Source organism: Salvelinus alpinus, chromosome 36, assembly GCF_045679555.1.
Source record: "Salvelinus alpinus chromosome 36, SLU_Salpinus.1, whole genome shotgun sequence".
NCBI classification, from domain to species: Eukaryota; Metazoa; Chordata; class Actinopteri; order Salmoniformes; family Salmonidae; genus Salvelinus; species Salvelinus alpinus.
This window is the reverse complement of record NC_092121.1, coordinates 4,647,398-4,664,569: the sequence shown is the minus strand read 5'-3', so window position 1 is coordinate 4,664,569 and position 17,172 is coordinate 4,647,398.

Sequence of the window (17,172 nt, the reverse complement as noted above, 5' to 3'; positions counted from 1 at the left end):
CTTTTGTGGATTGGGGTGATCAGTCCTTAGTTCCAAATATTGGGGAATATGCCAGGGCTGAGGATGATGTTAAAGAGTTTAAGTATAGCCAATTGGAATTTGTTGTCTGTATATTTTATTTCATTGAGGATACCATCATCACCACAGGCCTTTTTGGGTTGGAGGGTTTGTATTTTGTCCTGTAGTTCATTCAATGTAATTGGATAATCCAGTGGGGTCTGGTAGTCTTTAATAGATGATTCTAAGATTTGCATTTGATCATGTATATGTTTTTGCTGTTTGTTCTTTGTTATAGGGCCAACAAGATTGGAGAAGTGGTATACCCATACATCTCCATTTTGGATAGATAACAAACAACACGAAGAGTTAAGTGTTTTCCAATTTCCCCAGAAGTGGTTAGAGTCTATGGATTCTTCATTTACATTGCAGAGCATCCAGGCAGATAGACAGGACAGGAGGAAAACTTGCGAGGAGGCAAGTATCACAATGCGGGCCCCATGCTGAGGGCAGTTGTCACCGGGCTCTTTTACACATCAAGTCCCAGGCCTTGTCACTTCCTGGGCTTGTGCTAGCCCCACTGTAGCGCTCTGTCACTCCATAGGGGAAACGCTTTCAAAAGAGCTCGATGAAAGCTAAGCAGGGAGGGGGGCCTGGGGGACGTTTATCTTTGTGGTGTGTACCAAGGCCTCTTTCATGTCAAACAAACCCTCTCTAGCATTCCCCAACGTACTGCAGGCTCCAAACTCAAAGACAAAGGTGGTTGAAAATGAAAGTGATCGAGCGGGAGGATAGTTGAAGGTGCGTGCAATGCGATCAAGGTGAATGCTAGCAATGTCACGAGCTAACTACACAAGCTACAACTGCATCTCCAAAAGCTAGGTACAGTAGCCGCTGTCTCATATAGAGTGCTAGTATTCCAATGATACACTGGTAGGTTACCAGTAACATCACACTGCTATAAACACAAAATCAACTCAAATTAAATGTTATTTTTTTCGCATGCTTTGTAAACAACAGGTGTAGACCAACAGTGAAATGCTTACTTACAGGCCCTTCCCAACAATGCAGAGAGAAAAATATAGAAAACAGATAACACGAGGAATAAATACACAATGAGTAACAATAACTTGGCTAATATATACACGGGGTACTAGTACACGAGTTGATGTGCTGGGGTACGAGGTAATTGACGTGGATATGTACATATACAGTGCCTCGACATGATTTTTGAATGACTAATCCTTCCTCTGTCCCCTATACATAAAACATATGTATGGTCCCTCAATCAAGTATTGAATTTCAAGCACAGATTCAATTACAATGATGAGGGAACTTTTAGAAAGCCTCAAAGAAGGGGAGTGATTGGTAGATGGGTAACAATAACAAATCAGATATGCAATATATATTTATATACACCATTAAGGGTGCAATTCAGAGGGTGAATGGGCAAGACAAAATATTTAAGCGCCTTTGAACGAGGTATGGTAGTAGGTGCCAGGCGCACCGGTTTGAGAGTGTCAAGAACTGCAACACTGCTGGGTTTTTCACGCTCAACAGTTTCCCGTGTGTATCAAGAATGGTTCACCACCCAAAGGACATCCAGCCAACGTGGCACAACTATGGGAAGCATTGGAGTGAAGTGAAATGAAAAAAATTACTTGTTTAAATTATTAAAAATTAAAAACGGAAAAGTCGTGAGTGCATATGTACAGTTTAAAGTCGGAAGTTTACATACACTTAGGTTGGAGTCATTAAAACTCGTTTTTCAACCACTCCACAAATTTCTTGTGAACAAACTATAGTTTTGACAAGTCGATTAGGACACCTACTTTGTGCATGACAAGTAATTTTTCCAACAATCGTTTACAGACAGACTATTTCACTTATACTTCACTGTGTCACAACTCCAGTGGCTCAGAAGTTTACATACACTAAGTTGACTGTGCCTTTAAACAGCTTGGAACGTTCCAGAAAATGATGTCATGGCTTTAGAAGCTTCTGATAGGCTAACTGACATCATTTGAGTCAATTGGAGGTGTACCTGTGGATGTATTTCAAGACCTACCTTCAAACTCAGTGCCTCTTTGCTTGACATCATGAGAAAATCAAAAGAAATCAGCCAAGACCTCAGAAAACAAATTGTAGACCTCCACAAGTCTGGTTCATCCTTGGGAGCAATTTCCAAACGCCTGAAGGTACCACGTTCATCTGTACAAACAATAGTACGCAAGTATAAACGCCATGGGACCACGCAGCCGTCATACCACTCAGGAAGGAGACGTGTTCTGTCTCCTAGAGATTAACGTACTTTGGTGCGAAAAGTGCAAATCAATCCCAGAACAACAGAAAAGGACCTTGTGAAGATGCTGGAGGAAACCGGTACAAAAGTATCTATATCCACAGTTAAACGAGTCCTATATCGACATAACCTGAAAGGCCGCTCAGCAAGGAAGAAGCCACTACTCCAAAACCACCATAAAAAAAGCCAGACTATGGTTTGCAACTGCACATGGGGACAAAGATCGTACTTCTGTAGAAATGTCCTCTGGTCTGATGAAACAAAAATAGAACTGTTTGGCCATAATGACCACTGCTATGTTTGGAGGAAAAGGGGGAGGCTTGCAACCTGAAGAACACCATCCCAACCGTGAAGCACAAGGGAGGCAGCATCATGTTGTTGGGGTGCTTTGCTGCAGGAGGGACTGGTGCACTTCACAAAATAGATGGCATCATGAGGAAGGAAAATTATGTGGATATATTGAAGCAACATCTCAAGACATCAGTCAGGAAGTTAAAGCTTGGTCGCAAATGGGTCTTACAAATGGACAATGACCCCAAGCATACTTCCAAGTTGTGGCAAAATGGCTTAAGGACAACAAAGTCAAGGTATTGGAGTGGCCATCACAAAGCCCTGACCTCAACCCTATAGAAAAGTTGTGGGTAGAACTGAAAAAGTGTGTGCAAGCAAGGAGGCCTACAAAACCTGACTCCGTTACACCAGCTCTGTCAGGAGGAATGGGCCAAAATTCACCCAACTTATTGTGGGAAGCTTGTGGAAGGCTACCCGAAATGTTTGACCCAAGTTAAACCATTTAAAGGCAATGTAACCAAATACTAATTGAGTGCATGTAAACTTCTGACCCACTGGGAATGTGATGAAAGAATACAAGCTGAAATAAATCATTATTGTCACGCCCTGACCTTAGAGAGCCTTTTTTTATGTCTCTTTTTGGTTTGGTCAGGGTGTGATTTGGGTGAGCATTCTATGTCCTTTATTTCTATGATTTGTGTTTCTATGTTTTGGCCGGGTATGGTTCTCAATCAGGGACAGCTGTCTATCGTTGTCTCTGATTGGGAATCATACTTAGGCAGCCCTTTTTCCCACCTGCGATGGTGGGTAGTTATCTTTGTTAGTGGCACTATAGCCCTGTTAAGCTTCATGGTTGTTTCTTCGTTTCTTGTTTTGTTGGCGACATTTACAATAATAAGAGATAATGTACGCTCACCACGCTGCACCTTGGTCTCCTTCCGATGACGGCCGTGACAATTCTCTCTATTATTCTGACATTTCACATTCTTAAAATAAAGTGGTGATCCTAACTGACCTAAAACAGGGAATTTTTACTAGGATTAAATCTATTTTGAAAAACTGAGTTTAAATGTATTTGGCTAAGGTGTATGTAAACTTCCGACTTCAACTGTATTCACCCCTTTTGCTATGATCCCCTAAATAAGATCTTGTGCAACCAATTACCTTCAGAAGTCACATAATTAGTTAAATAGATTGCACACAGGTGGACTTGAAGTGTCACATGATCTCAGTATTCTTACACCTGTTCTGAAAGGCCTCAGAGTCTGCAACACCGCTAAGCAAGGGGAACCACCAAGCAAGCGGCACCATGAAGACCAATGAGCTCTCCAAACAGGTCAGGGACAACGTTGTGGAGAAGTACCTATCAGTGTTGGGTTATAAAAAACATCAGAAACTTTGAACATCCCACGGAGCACCATTAAATCCATTATTAATATTATGGAAAGAATATGGCACCATAAAAAACCTGCCAAGAGAGGGCCGCCCAACAAAACTCACAGACCAGGCAAGGAGGGCATTAATCAGATAGGCAACAAAGAGACCAAAGATAACCCGGAAGTAGCTGCAAAGCTCCACAGAGGAGATTGGAGAATCTGTCCATAGGACCACTTTAAGCCATACACTCCACAGAGCTGGGCTGTACAGAAGAGTGGCCAGAAAAAAGCTATTGCTAATTAAAGAAAAAAATAAGCAAACACGTTTGGTGTTCGCCTGAAGGCATGTGGGAGATTCTCCAAACATATTGAAGAAGGTACTCTGGTATGAGACTAAATTAGACTAAAATGTGACTAAAATGAAGCTTTTTGGACATCAAGGAAAATGCTATGTCTGGCGCAAACCCAACACCTTTCATCACCCTGAGAACACCATCCTGCCATTTTTCCATCGGCAGGGACTGGGAAACTGGTCAGAATTTAAGGAATGATGGATGGAGATAAATACAGGGAAATTCTTGAGGGAAACCTGTTTCAGTCTTCCAAAGATTTGAGACTGGGACGGAGGTTCACCTTCCAGCAGGACAATGACCCTAAGCATACTTCTAAAGCAACACTCGAGTAGTAACCCTAACCCTAACCCTAAGGGGAAACATCTAAATGTCTTGGAATGGCCTAGTCAAAGCCCAGACCTCAATCCAATTGAGAATCTGTGGTATGACTTAAAGATTGCTGTACACCAGCGGAACACATCCAACTTAAAGGAGCTGGAGCAGTTTTGCCTTGAAGAATGGGCCAAAACCCCAGTGGCTAGATGTGCCAAGCTTATAGAGACATGCCCCAAGAGACTTGCAGCTGTAATTGCTGCAAAAGGTGTCTCTACAAAGTATTGACTTTGGGGGGGGGGGGGGGGGTGAATAGTTATGCATGCTCAAGTTTTCTGTTTTTTGGTCTTATTTCTTGTTTGTTTCACAATAAAAAATATTTTACATCTTCAAAGTGGTAGGCATGTTGTGTAAATCAAATGATACAAAACTCCCCAAAAATCAATTTTAATTACAGGTTGTAATGCAACAAAATAGGAAAAATGCCAAAGGGAGTGAATACTTTCGCAAGCCACTGTATGTGTGTGTGTGTATGCATTTATATATATATATATATATATATATACATACATGCATACATACATACATACATACATACAAATACATATACATATACATAAAATATTGCATCTTGTATGCAACAAAGCCCTAAAGTAATACTGCAAAAAAACTGCAACAAAAATGTTTTGGGGCCCAAATGCAAAGCCTCATGCTTGGGTCAAATACAACACAACACATCACTGAGTAACTGCTTTAATATTTTCAAGTGGCAAGATCAAGGTATGAGTGGGATGGAGTTAGCGCAGGGAAAATCAGGTTCAGTCTGCTTTACCCCAGAGACTGGGAGAGGAATTCACCTTTCAGCAGGACAATAACATACAACACAAGGCCAAATATACACTTTAGTTTCTTACCAAGAAGACAGGGAATGTTCCTGACTGGCCAAGTTATAGTTTTGACTTAAATCTGCTTGAAAATTTATGGAAAGACTTGAAAATGCTGTCTAGCCATGATCTCGACAGAGCTTCAAGAATTCTAAAAAGAATAATGGGAAAATATTGCACAATCCAGGTGTGCAAAGCTCTTAGAGACTTACCCAAGAAGACTCACAGCTTTAAACGATGCCAAAGGTGTTTCTAACATCTATTGACTCAGGGTGTTGAAGTCTTATGCAACAACTATATTCTAGTTAATTTCTATGAATCTTTAAAAAAATATATACAGTACAGTACGAGTCAAAAGTTTGGGCATTCCAGGGTTTTTCTTTATTTTTACTATTTTCTACACTGTAGAATAATAGTAAAGACGTCAAAACTATGAAATAACACCTATGGAATCACGCAGTAACAAAAAGTGTTAAATCAAAATATATTTTATATTTGAGATTCTTCAAAGAAGCCACCTTTTGCCTTAATGACAACGATGCACACTCTTGGCATTCTCTCAACCAGCTTCACCTGGAATGCTTTCCTAACAGTCTAGAAGGTGTTCCCACATATGCTGATTTCTTCCACTTTGACATTAGATTTTTTTGTCTAGATTGTTGACAAAAAATGAAAATGTAATAAATGTTAATCCCACTGTGTAACATAATAAAATGTAAACAAATCCAAGGGGTCTGGATGGTTTTGCAAGGCTCTGTAGGTAGAGGTAAAGTGACGGGATAGACGGGATAGATAATAGACAGTAGCAGCAGTGTATGTAATGAGTCTAAAGAGTTAGTGCAGAAAGGATCATGTGCAGACAGTCTTGGTAGCTAACTTTTAAATAGTCTTATGGCTTGCTGTTCAGGGTCCTGTTGGTTCCAGACTTGATGCATCATTACCACTTGCCGTGCGTTAGCAGAGAGAACAGTCTATGACTTGGGAGGCTGGAGACTTGAGATTTTTGGGGCCTTCCTCTGACACCGCCTGGTATAGAGGTCCTGGATGGCAGGGTGCTCGGCCCCGGTGATGTACTGGGCCGTACTACCCTATGTAGTGCCTTGCAGTCGGATGCCAACCAGTTGCCACCAACCCAGTCAAGATGCTCTCAATGGTGCAGCTATAGAACTTTTGGAGGATCTGAGGGCCCATTCCAAATATTCTTTTCCTCCTGAGGGGGAAGAGGAGTTGTCATGCCTTCTTCACGACTGTGTTGGTGTGTGTGGACCATTTCAATTCCTTAGTGATGTGGACACCAAGGAACTTGAAGCTCTCGACCCGTTCCACTACAACCCCGTCGATATGGGCGGGGGCGAACTCGCCCCTCCTTTACCTGAAGTCCACGAGGGAGAGGTTGTCTCATCGTCGTCGGTGATCAGGCCTACCACCGTCGTGTCGTCAGCAAACTTAATGATGGCTTTGCAGTCGTGCGCGGCCAGGCAGTCGTGGTGAACTGGAAGTACAGAAGGGGACTAAGCACACACCCCACATGGCTATAAATTGCAGCTGTTGAAACCACTGTATAACATGCTCTGATTTACAACTTGATATCTGTGACGTGTAACTAGAAACACCATTTTAAATCTCTCTTTGGCATCAATACATTTTTTACTGTATGTTAAAGTGTAAGTTACGACCACAGGTCGTTAGAATGTGGCCCACACTGGAGACTTTAAACGATGCCTGGGCTGATACTTTGGAGGCCATGCTGTTCTACTAAAGCTATATGTCACAATTGTTGAAATGAGTGGACCAAGGCGCAGTGTGCGTAGAGTTCCACATTATATTTAATAGTGAAACTTACAACCAAAACAACAAAGAAAATAACAAACGTGCAGTAATGTAGTGCTCAAGGCAACTAAACACAAAACAAGATCCCACAAACAACAGGTGGGAAAAGGCTGCCTAAATATGATCCCCAATCAGAGACAACTGATTGGGAACCATACCAGGCCAACATAGAAAACGAAAAACTAGAATGCCCACCCTAATCACACCCTGACCTAACCAAATAGAGAAATAAAAAGGCTCTCTAAGGTCAGGGCGTGACACTATATGAGTTATATCTACTGTCCCGACGCTACTACACAAGCAAACTTCTAAACGCGTCGCTAAACTCACTAACCTACAGTATACGGAAGTCACGGCACTGAAATGTCAAATGAACGCAACATTTTAGAGACACCGTTTGCAGTGCAAAAGGCCACACTGTCGAGTTGACATTAACTGTGTGCTAGGGAGTGCTCAACGGGAAGGGACTTGTTTTTCACAGCCTGGAGGTCCAATCACCTAAAAGTCTCTATTCCATTTGTGCGTGTGTGCGTGCACTTGTGTGTGTGTGTGTGTGTGAGCAAGAGATATCCAATGTATATGAATGTCTTTGATGGGCATGATGTCTATGAATCTGAATAGTAGAGGCCAAGATTAATATTTGTAACATGCATCTTTAGGTCAGTTTACATGCATATATTGAGGTGGATGTGAGTGCGTGTGTGGTTATGAGTCAATTGTGCATATTCGGTCTGTGTGTGTGACTTAATTTGCATTGTGAGACGTTTCCAATTTGACAGTACAGTAGCATGCACGGGTAAGTATGTGCACGCGCGCACACGCACACACGCACACACACACACACACACACACACACACACACACACACACACACAGCTGAATTGATGAGCAGCGGTACATCAGCTTGAGATGAACTGGCTCAGAGGCGTCGGGCGGAAAGGATAAATGGGGAGGGAGGAGGGGAGGAATGGGTTAGATGTGCAGTGTGGGGGGGTGGGGGGGAGGGAGGAAAGGGGAGGACGGCGGAACTCAATCAGGGCTGGGTCACATGGGTTCAGAGCGCCAATTCAGCGCTGCCGCCACGCTGAAAAATGGGAGGTGACAGTTCATTTTCGCCGGTGAAGGTTTTTGTCGGTCTCACTCGTCGGCTCCCTGGTGGACTGTGTGGTGGTGGCGGCCACGGCAGAAGAGGAGGGACGGGGGAGGAGGGGGGAGTGAGGGAGGAGGGGGCGTGAGCTGACCCAGCAGCGTGTCAGGCAGGAACAGGCATACAGGAGGAGCAGCAGCGGCAGAGCAGTGACTAGTGACAGTGAAAAGACAAGGGGATCAGCCAACGGGAATAGCTATAGAGAATGGCCAAGGAGGAACAATATTAGGGAACAGTGACGGAGAACAGGAGTACGGATCGATCAAGATTCAGCAGTCAAGGCGTATGTTATGTCAGTCTTATGACAAAGATATGAAGTATAGTGTTGCTATTATACTGCTTTTTTATTTTATATATATTTTTTAAAATGTCAATCATTTAGCAGACGCTCTTATCCAGAGCAACTTACAGTATCGAGTGTGTACATTTTCATACTGGTCCCCTGTGGGAATCAAACCCACAACCCTGGAGTTGCACTCACCGTGCTCTACCAACTGAGCCACATAGGACCTGAATATCTAGGCCAATGCAAGAGATCACGACACAGTGCATCACACACAGTGCATCACACACAGTGCATCACAGACCAGCCATGGCATTTCACGTGACACACTTTCATGTGTGCACACAGAGACTCTGGGGGTTCATTGAACAGGAGAGCGACACACGACTGACAGACACGTGTGTGTGTGTGTGTGTGTGTGTGTGTGTGTGTGTGTGTGTGTGTGTGTGTGTGTGTGTGTGTGTGTGTGTGTGTGTGTTGGCACCTCAGCCCGGTTTGGGGACACGAGCGCGGCCCAGTGGCTCGATTGACACTTGGGTAAATGAGAGGCGATAGATGGCGGCGTGCGGTTGAATGGGCCCTAATTTGCATGCTAATTGTGTGATAGCCTGTGGATGACTGTTTTGGTCTGGATCAATGGAGAGACGAGCCGTGGCGGCCAGGGGAGATGACACACACACACACACATCAGAGGAAGACAGCGTCGACACACTCCGCTATCAACGCTCCACTCTGCCAAACCCAACCAACCAACCAAGAGATATGGAGAAGGAAAAAAAAAGAGGCCAGAGAGGTGTTCATGAAATTGGGGTTTGACAGTGTGTGTATTTGGATTGGTTGGGATTTATATAAAAAGGTAGGTGTGCGTGTTTAGTGTGTGGGTGTGTAGCGTGTGTGTGTGTGGTTGTGTAGCGTGTGCTTTTACTGTAAGTACATAGCATGCACATTGTTTGCACGTATGTGTTTGCAAGCATGTTTGCATATACGTGTTCGTAAGCGTATCGTTTTGATGTACGTTTGCGCAATCATGTCTATTTTAAAATGCGTATAAATGTGTATAACACACTGAGGCAAAGTACACAGATTTGCATATTTTAGTTGGAAATACTTAACAATTCGGTCCACTAGCTTCCTGTTGTCGCATGCAGTCGTGCACAATATCTAGTGGGGTTCCAATGGATCCAACTGGCATCATCAGTCATGTAGAAATGAAGTGATTTATTGTCTTACAGCTGTCAATACTTGATTATGTTACACATAGGCAAGACTGAACCTGTATTTGCTGGTTTAGTGTGAGGGTGTGTGTGTGTGTGTGTGTGTGTGTTTTTGTGATAGAGAGATAGCGAGAGAGACAGAGAAATAGGGAGAGAGAGAGGGAGACAGAGAGAATAACAGATGTACAGGTAACTGCCAAAATAAAGGAACCACTTGAGTAAATGAGGGATACAAAGTAGATTGAAAGCAGGTGCTTCCACACAGGTGTGTTTCCTGAGTTAATTAAGCAATTAACATCCCATCATGCTTAGTGTCATGTATAAAATGCTCAGTTGATATTATTTTGGCTTCCATGTTAGTGACATTGAAAAAGGAGTCTCGAAGGAGAATAGGGGGTTTAAAGGGTCTGTGTGTGTGTGTGTGTGTCTCAGGCACCAGATCTCAACCCAATTGATCAAGTATGGGAGATTCTGGAGCAGCGCCTGAGAATGTATGGAATTTCTTGTGGAATAATGGTGTCATATCACTTCAATATAGTTCCAGACACTTGTAGAATCATTGCCAAGGCGCATTGAAGCTGTTCTGGTGCCTTGTGGTGGCCCTATTAAGACCCTTTATGTTGGTGTTTCCTTTATTTTGGCAGTTACCTGTATCTCTGGTCTGAACAAGGTCTTCAAATCTCACGTTGGCCCCTTTGCTGTAGGTTGAAGGTCACTGGAACCCTTTTCATACCGAAACAAAAATGGCCACCCTCTGTTATCCATGTCTTTGGGGACAAAAAGGCACAAGTGTCCAGGTCAATAAGTCATTAGGGTACTCCCTCAATAGACCAAGACCGATACAGTCAGCAGCACCACAGGAAAAAAACAATAAGACAGAGCAGATATTCTCCCACAGCAGGCGTCCATCTTGGGAATTCAAGCACTCCATTACAGCTCAGTCATCTATTGATCAGGATGGGTATTGACGGACCGAGACAACAGTTTTGATTTGGATTTAATTTGGACATTCTTCTTCCCAACATGGATGTTGATTATATTTCCATTTCTTCAGGGCCAGTCTGTTATATCTGGAGTATTTCTCCTGTCTTATCCGATGTCATGTGTGAATTTAAGTATGCTCTCTCTAATTCTTTCTTTCTTTCTTTCTTTCTTTCTTTCTTTCTTTCTTTCTTTCTTTCTTTCTTTCTTTCTTTCTTTCTTTCTTTCTTTCTTTCTTTCTTTCTCCCTTTCTCTCTCTTGGAGGACCTGAGCCCTAGGACCATGCCTCAGGACTACCTCGCCTGATGACTCCTTGCTGTCCCCAGTCCACCTGGCCGTGCTGCTGTTTCAACTGTTCTGCCTGCGGCTATGGAATCCTTACCTGTTCACCGTACGTGCTACCTGTCCCAGACCTGCTGTTTTCAACTCTCTAGAGACAGCAGGAGTGGTAGAGATACTCTGAATGATCGGCTATGAAAAGCCAACTGACATTTACTCAAGTTTATTTTTATTTTTTTACTCCAATTTACTCCTGAGGTGCTGACCTGTTGCATCCTCGAAATCCACTGTGATTATTATTATTTGACCCTGCTGGTCATCTATGAACATTTGAACATCTTGGCCATGTACTGTTATAATCTCCACCCAGCACAGCAAGAAGAGGACTGGGCACCCCTCATAGCCTGGTTCCTCTCTAGGTTTCTTCCTAGGTTCTGGCCTTTCTAGGGAGTTTTTCCTAGCCACCGTGCTTCTACACCTGCATTGCTTGCTGTTTGGGGTTTTAGGCTGGGTTTCTGTACAGCACTTTGAGATATCAGCTGATGTAAGAAGGGCTTTATAAATACATTTGATTCAGCAGGGAATCTCTGGAGGAGTCTTTCTGCCGAGCTGACCACAGCTCTAGTGATGGTCTTAAAGGGAGAGAGAGAGAGAGAGAGAGAGAGCGAGGGGAGGGAGGCCTGATAATATACTGAAAGATGGACTGTTAAGGATAAATCCCTAAAATTCTTCTTTGCCTGAAAGATCATTGCAGAGATCCAATCTTTACTTGACCTTTGAATGAGCCTGTATGCCTTTTTTTCAGTCTGACACGGGTCATGTGTTTGAATGCTAGTCAATTAGGATGTAAACATTGGGGTTTAGCTTGAATACGTGTGTAAATGGGTGTATGTGTGTGGGTGTCAGTTGTAATGTCTGTCCCTCTGTCTAACACTGTGGTCACAATACTGTCTCTCTATTGCGGGACCAACCCTCCAACCTGATGGCCAAAGTCTCCTGTCACACATGCACCAAAACACACACATAGACCCGCCCTCCTGCCCCCACCCTCCACACACACACACGCACGCACGCGCACACACACGTTCCTCCTTCATTTGGGATCCCTCGTAAGTCCAGTATGATTTCCCTCCAGGTATTACAGGATCAGGATTGTTGTGTGGGTCTGGCTGGCCATGGGTCTGGAGATAGCTGAACAGGCTGCTTCGTGACTTGCAGACTTTGTCACAGCGGGGGCAGGGATGAGTCGTCCTCTGGCTTGTCGCTACTGTGTTTTGAGGCATGCTCTCTTTCCCGCTGTTAGTTCTCTTCTTTCGGCCTCAAAGAGTTGAATTCCGTTGATGATGACCTCCATGAAGGTGTGTCAAGGGCATGGATTTTTTTTCAGTTATTCGGATTCACATGACATTTCTTGAGGTGTGCTTTGAGGTTGTCACGGAAACACTTTTACCTGGCCTCCAGAGACACGGGAACCACCTCCATCTCCCTACACACAAACATACACAGGGTCCTGATAGGTTGCTGCAATGTAAATTGCTGGTGGTGTATTAGTCCTAATGCGTGCTCTCTGTGGGGGCGTTTTGGCAGCAGGCACCGGCTTAGGGAGGCTGGCCGTGGGTTGCCAGGTTGTCTTGGTGCAGAGCGCCGGAGGAGGACGACACCATTACAGAGCTACAGAGAGACGGTCCTCATTTGCAGGCAGAACCCGTCGAGGTCGGGACCCTGCCGCATCCGTCGCCACGGCAACCCCCGTGGAACGTTGAGAGACGAGCACAATTCCAAACTCCCTGGCCTATCACTCTCCTTCTCCACGTCGCTCCCTTTCGGGTGCCTGTCTTGTGTCCTATTTCTGCTTTGTCTCTTGGTCGCGTCGTCATCCTTTCTCCTCACTCCGACTGTATCTTCATACTCTTCTGCAGGGCAGCTTTGGTCAACGAATCCATGTTCCTATTTTGGGTTGTTTCGGTTCATCCACCAATTTCTACAGGCCTACCCTTCTCTCCATGGCCATTTCTCTCGTTGTATTTGACTCTTTTCCTCTCATCCCTGCGGGTCCTTCGCTGCCTTCATCTCCATTTTCTTGACTCCCGACCTCCCTCGCTTTGATAACTCCAAACGATAGATAAAAGCAGACTCACGCGAGCGCACACACACACCCCCCCTTTGGCTTGCCTCTTTCCTTTCCTATCTGTGGCAGAGGGTTGGTGAGGTCACATAGTGAATACCAGTCTCCTCGGCTAGCCCTGATAAGAGAGCGGCAGATAGAAATCTGAAGGCAGAGGCCAGAGCAGCAGGTCACTGGAGACTCACGCATAGCAAATTGGAGCCTGTGTGAAATTTGGTGTCATAACTGGTAACAATACTACTCCGATATATTTCCCCCTGCTATTTAATTGCCTCCTTCTATGAGGCTACCGTAGAGAGATTGCGAATGTACATAAACACATTGCACACAAACTGACACACCTGTGAAGGTACACAAACATGCACCTGTGTGGTTCAAGCACTCTTACCTTTGCACTGGGCTCCACCCTCATCTATGTCAACCCTGTCTCATCTATCCAACCCCCGCACCCCCACCAGTCAATAAGCCCATTCCAACCTCTTAGCAGGTCTATGATTCAGGCTTACAGTAACTTCCTCTCCCTGTCCAATCTACTATACTGTCATGTATCTGGTTTTGGGGAGTACTGATATCAAGTATTTGTCCCAAATGGCACCTAATTCCCTATATAGTGCATCTGCTTTTGACCAGAGCCCTATCGGCCCAGTAGTGCACTACTTTTGACCAGAGCCCTATGGGCTGGTCTCACTGGGTGCCATTTGGGACACAGCCACAGCCTTTGCTGGTGTAATGGTCAGTGAGCAGTTTGGAGTGTGATTGTCATTCCCATGTTAGGGTATACTGGTCGGGGACAGACAGGTCACCCCTTGTGTCCAATCATTCTCCACTACTGCTGCAGGGAGTCTGGGCTCTGTGCACTACTGCCTATCTACCATGGGACAGTTCTGGCAGGTAGAGACAGCAGGGAGAGAGAGAGTGGAAGAGAGAGAGCAGGCAGATTGAGGGGAGGGGAAAGTGAGGGGAGCGAGGGAGTCAGAGGAAGAGAAGGGGTTGGGGGATGAGAGAGAAAGTGATTTTAGGGCAATGAGAAATAGAGAGAGAGAGAGAGAGAGCAGACAGAAGAGCGGACAGGGGAGCGAGCGTGGGCGAGAGAGAAGGACAGGAAGAAAGACGGAGAAAGAGAGGGGAAAAGACAGAGCGAGGGAGAAGAGAGCAGCACTGTAATGGCTCTCGTCTTCTCGCAATCGAATTCTCACCGCTCTGTCGCACAGAGGGACGCTAATTGACAGGCAACCACTTAAGTCTTAATTTTCTTTTAAGATTGCCGGGTAAAAAGAAAGAGAATGGAAGAAAGGATATGAGGGGGGAATTCTAATGAGAGCGAGAGTGTCGGAGACTGGGCTCTTAAATGTGATTTTGCTTCCATTTCCCTCCAGACCCCACACTCTTATTACCATGCATTTGGATCTGGTATGGTAATAGTCCACAGACTAGACAGTAAGATCATACCCAAGGACGCTGTTCAAACCAAATTGGTTACCGGAAGTGTTGGATATACTGTGAAGCTTATCAATGTTATTCTTTGTGTGTTACAATGGATTAACTCATTAAGCAAATAAGATGTTGACTGTGTGAAACAAATATGCACTAGACATTACAGATACATGGACAGGGAGAAAGATGTTTTACCTCAATCCAGGAAGGCCTGGATACATTTCAATTGAATACGATATCTCTCTCTCTCTCACACACACACACACACACACACACACACACACACACACACACACACACACACACACACACACACACACACACACACACACACACACACACACACACACACACACACACACACACACCTGCAAGGAAGTCACAATAAATACCTGTATAAAATACCCTCATCCCACACCCTCTGCAAAGATGTATTTTGTGATTGTCTGTGACCCTAAGATTGTACAAAGACGACAAAGACAGTGTTCAAAAGAGAGTTGACAAAATACTGTAAGACTGTTCATTGTCTCTCTTTACGAGGCCTCAACTTCAGTGTGAAAAGGCCACCACACATTTTATAATTATCGTAGTCAAGTAACAAACCCATCCTGTGTAAAGTGTCAGGATGTTTATTGTCCAGTAGTGACACAATGGCCCCAGTGGTGTTTAGCTGTATTGCTGCTAGGCTACTTCCCCTTTAAATCTCTCCAGCCCTCTGCCTCTCTCAGGCCTGTTACCCTCCCATTAGTAGGCTCACAGACAGGACCCAGGTCACAGACAGTGAAGCTCGCCCCCTAGTGGCTAAGACATGGCACTCCAAGATGCTGTGGACTAAATCTGTTGGAGCAGGATTTGCTCAGCCAGCACAGACTGAAGCAGAGAGGAACTGGAGTCTGAACTGGAAAACAATGGGCCAGTGAGATCACAGCCCTGGCTGTTGACTTCTATCTACTACTCTACCCTAGAAAACTCTTGTCTCTGAAACTCTCCAATACTAAAACGAATGATCCGCAGAAGGATACCGTCAAATGGAAAATCCTTAATTCCTAATGTCCTTAAGGAATTTTGATGACTTCCTTATTAAATCAAAATGTTATTTGCCACGTGCTCCGAATACAACAGGTGTAGAGCTCACCGTGAAATGCTTACCTACAAGCCCTTAACCCACAATGCAGTTCAAGAAAGAGTTAAGAAAATACTTACTAAATAAAGTAAAAATGGTCAAATAAAAAGTACCAATAAAATAAAATAAATGATGAGGCTATATACAGGGAGTACCGGTACTGAGTCACCGTGTAGGTTAGTCAAGTTGTTTTGTACATGTAGGTAGGGGTAAAGACTACATAGTTGGTTCATTTTCACATTTAAATCACGAAAAAAAAATCTGTTTTCACAGTGACACTGCTTTTCACTCCGATATAAACAATGTCACTTTTATTCTGTTACAGAGGGTCTTGTAGTTGTCCCCCACACAGAGAAAGACATAAAAGGCCTCTTTCAGGGTCTGTATCAGTGTGTGAGAGAGGGGAGTGTGTGAGTGTTTATGGCTTGGTGGAGATATACCACTCCTTTATCAGGCTGTTTTGGAGACCCAAGCAGTTTAGGCAGCATTTTATCTCCCTCGGGCCAATTCTGCCCCCTCGTAAACGCAGATATGATATCTGGGACATATCAGTTAGTGCCCCCTCCCCTCCCTCCCTAACTCTATTTTACCACCCCTCATCCAGCCTCTTCTGATTCTGACAAGGCCTCTGTGTCGTAGGTGCAAAGACAGGCACTCGGCGACAGCCCACGAGAGAGCCAAAAGGTTATGGCTCTTACCTTGTTACAGAACCTCCCCCCTCTTCCTAGACCCTCAACCTCTCGCCGAGGCCGCCCATGCCGTCATGGCCAGTTGCCATGGAGACCATGACGTTATCACTAGGCAATAACCTTTTCAAACCCTCTCAGCTCCAACCTGAAAACGAGGCCTTCGCCGATAAAAAAAAATCAAATAAACAGGGCAAGCAGCCAAGAGGTGGAGGTTGTGAAACCGAGTGCTTCCTCTGAAATGGCTGAGGTGGAATGGTGCACGTGAGGGCACAGCTCTGACTGAGCAGATTGGTCAGGTAGGGACTATGGGTCAGTGGAATCTGGGTCAACTAGGTTACAGTGGAGCTGGCACAAAAAGTGCCCAAGACATTGTGGGTGCTGTGGAATTACCAACTAACTACCAACCGTGTCAAGTCACAGAAAGGCCGAATTTAAAATGGCCTCGAGCTCAACCTCATTACAATAATCAATTGGTCCAACCACTGCACTGCACTGTCATACAAAATACATCTTCCCATTCAGAGCGCAGCAGTCCCCTACTGCATCAGCAAA